Source organism: Hippocampus comes, unplaced genomic scaffold (genome assembly GCF_001891065.2).
Source record: "Hippocampus comes isolate QL1 unplaced genomic scaffold, H_comes_QL1_v1.1 scaffold124, whole genome shotgun sequence".
Classification (NCBI taxonomy): Eukaryota; Metazoa; Chordata; class Actinopteri; order Syngnathiformes; family Syngnathidae; genus Hippocampus; species Hippocampus comes.
This window is the reverse complement of record NW_017805075.1, coordinates 401,439-404,844: the sequence shown is the minus strand read 5'-3', so window position 1 is coordinate 404,844 and position 3,406 is coordinate 401,439. Positions and strand designations below refer to the sequence as shown.

Here is a 3,406-nt window from a genome sequence, read left to right as displayed (position 1 = left end):
GAGTAGGGCCGGATATGGTTATACAATGCGGCTCAGATCCGGCCCGAATGCGGCCCGGATCATGGATGCCGGACCCGGGCCACTGCAGGACCGTCATTCATTGCGGTATGTGGGCCGAGTGTCGTGCCGTGTCCGCGCCAGAGCTGGGCCAGACCAATTTTGCTGACTGGGTCCTTTGCCACGCCTGGGCCGTGTTCGGCCCACATGCGTTATGCCATTGCCGACACAAGGCCAGCTGTGCCGGCTTCATGCCGAATCCGGGCCAGATGCCTTTGCTGACTGGGTAATAACTAAAAACTAAGAATGACTATAGAGGTAGAGTAAGGTGGGAGAAAACAGACCAAAGAGCGGCACAGAGGTGCCAGTGAACCAGCAAGCATTAATTCCCGAATTGGTGCCGCATATGTTGTAGCTTGTGTTAGCCTAAAAAAAACACAGCTTCAGGTGTTGAAGAAATACTTTAACAAAAAAAACATACAAATATAAGATGTATTTTTTTGTTCATTTATTATTATTCTTAGATATTTTGATTATGAATTAAAAATCGGAGTGTCACAGCATCAGTATTCACAACTATTCCAAAATATGAGAGCAACCAACAGAGTGAAAAGGCGGTGGAGGGGAGGGGGATTAATTGTCAGACTCGTGAAAAAAAAAATCATTCGCTAATTTAGCATTTATGGTGGTGTGAGTTCACAATGTTACAATGTTTGAACCAGATTCAGATTCTCAAATATTGTCAGTCTAATATGTGTGTGTGTGTGTGTGTGTGTGTGTGTGTGTGTGTGTGTGTGTGTGTGTGTGTGTGTGTGTGTGTTAGAGTACAACTAAATAAATAAAATGCATCTTGTCAATAGAGCACCACGCAACTTAATAAAACAGGGAAACTGTTGAGTTCCGACTCTTTCTATTGTCAAGTTGGCAGAACGGATTTTGTATGTAATGACGGTCACAATTCATTTGAACTTTTTACTTGGAAGCAAGTTTCAGAGAATGTACTTTTTATTTTTACTCAAAACGGCTACTTTTACTGGAGTCTCTAAGTAGACTATGTGCATGTACATCCGCTCCGGTAGCTAATGTGGGTACATTGACAACTGTGCTGATAAACAATTAAAAAGGATCACTTACCGGAACCGCAACAGCAGCACCAGCAACTCTTTGTTTTCGTCCGCGTCTACCGCTGAAGAACAACCTCTCGGCTCACCCTGACAGGTTTTATTCCAGGGGAACACGCGAGTAACCGTGACGTCAGAGGCACGTTTCCATTCGAGGCAGAACGGTGGGCGGGACGTCTGGTCTCGGGCCAATCATAGGGCATTTCTTGTCGACGGGACGTGCAAATGACGCACTACGGGATTCCGTTGACGCGCACATAGAACAACCGCAGCATAATCCCACGCACACGCAGCACACACACGTACACGCACACACAGCGATGATGAAAGCGTGATAGTGATGAATAGATTCTATATTAAGAGCAGGAAGAGAGAAACACACACACACACACACACACACACACACACACACACACACACACACACACACACACACACTGTGTCTTTTGACGCCACAGATGGTTAAAAGAAGAAGAAAAAAACAGGAAGTCGAAAGCATGTATGGTTTTCTCTGTAGCACTATATTTGGTTGTCTTTATTCTCTGGCATCTGAATAGCAGAAGAAAAGGAGGAGCAGCAGCATAAACCCATGATCAGAGGGCCTGTTTACCCACGATATTTACACCGCACAAAAAAGCAAACACATAATTAGTATTCAGGATTTTTGAAATGATAACAATAATGATCTCGACCCGTTATTCGTGGGAGACGTTGATTTATGGCAGTATAGCTCTGCTTATTCAATAATGTTTTTTTTTGGGGGGGGGGGTGTTGAGTGCATTTATAATGGTGTCGATTATTAGCGGATTTTATATAGGTTGATCCTGAAATTTCACAATCCCAAAATTCCAAACTCGTGAGGATAATTGGTGTAGATAATATAAGTAATAATCATGATTGTTATTATTAATGTACGTATTTAGTAAGGGTGGTACAGTAGCAGAGGTGCAGGGTTCAATTCCGGCTCCGGCCGTCCTATGCGGAGCTTGCATGTTCTCCCCGTGCCTGTAAGAGTTTCCTCCCCCATTCCAAAAACATGCATGGCAGGTGAATGTAACACTCGAAATTGCCCCGAGGTGTGATTGTGAGGGTGAATGGTTTTTCGTCTCAGTGTGCCCTGCGATTGGCTGGCAACCAGTTTGGGTTGTCCCCCGTCTGCTGCCTGAAGACAGCTGGGATAGGCTCCAACACACTCACGACCCTCATGAGGATACACAGATTAGAAAATGGATGGACGGATAGATAATCTAATCAAAATATAGTCTTATTTTTATTATTCAAATCTTAATCCTAGAATATAGTCCTAAATTTGGAGGGAAAAAAATATAATCTTACAAGTCAATCATATATTGAGGAGGTAATTTTGTGTTGTATTTTTACCATAATCTTTTTTTTCCACAAAAGTCATAATCTGAAGAGAATAAAGTCATAAATTTGGAGAAAAGGTGCACATTACGATATATACAGTAGTGACATATTTTCACGGAAAACATTTGAAATCTTCAGAATCAGGATCAAAATAACTTTTTTTGTCATTGTTCCACAAGGAGCAATGGAATGTAACAGACACAACCTGTAAATGGTCTTCACATGAGATTATAGTTGAATCTGTGGAGAAAAAGTATTAATCTTGGGAGAATGCTGTTGTATTTTTGAGAAAAGTTGCCCTTTCACAAGAATACAGTCATATATTTTCAGGAAAAGGTCATATTCCTATAAAAATATGATTAGATGTCATATGGAAAACACTGGCAATCCTACAAGAATATTGATGCACATTTAAGAGGAAAATGTTTTTAATTTTATGAGAAAATAGTCATATACGGAAGTCATTCAATAAATTAGGTGAATTTTTTGGTATAAGGACTTCAAATACAGATAGAAGCTTATTATTACCTGCGTGGGTTTTCTCCGGGTACTCCGGTTTCCTCCCACATTCCAAAAAAAAACATACATGGCAAATTGAACACTCCAAATTGTCCCTATGTGTGAGTGTCAGCACGGATGGTTGTTCATCTCTGTGTGCCCCTGCGATAGGCTGGCAACCAGTTCAGGGTGTCCCCCGTCTACTACCCGAAGACAGCTGGGTTAGACTCCAGCACCCCCCGCGACCCTTGTGAGGATAAAGCGGAAAATGAATGAATGAATGTTGACATCTAAGAATGTTATTGTCATGTTTTATTTTCTGCAGATGTAGTTGTTTTTTTGTGAAGAAAATGTATTTCTAAGAGGATGAGTCATACCTTTTTTTCAACTGAAAATATACATTTTGAAGAAAAATAGTCATA

The 3,406-nt window shown here is 41.3% G+C and overlaps 1 protein-coding gene across 1 annotated transcript in view; it reads right to left on the bottom strand.

Annotated features, from left to right (window-relative positions):
• Positions 1-1,367, bottom strand: part of LOC109513030 (probable nuclear hormone receptor HR38) — a 10,336-nt gene extending 8,969 nt beyond the window's left edge. Inside the window, exon 1 of the mRNA XM_019865230.1 lies at positions 1,132-1,367. The gene's annotated coding sequence lies outside the window, so the exon portion shown is untranslated. The remainder of the gene's footprint in view (positions 1-1,131) is intronic.
• Positions 1,368-3,406: the final 2,039 nt, after the last annotated feature.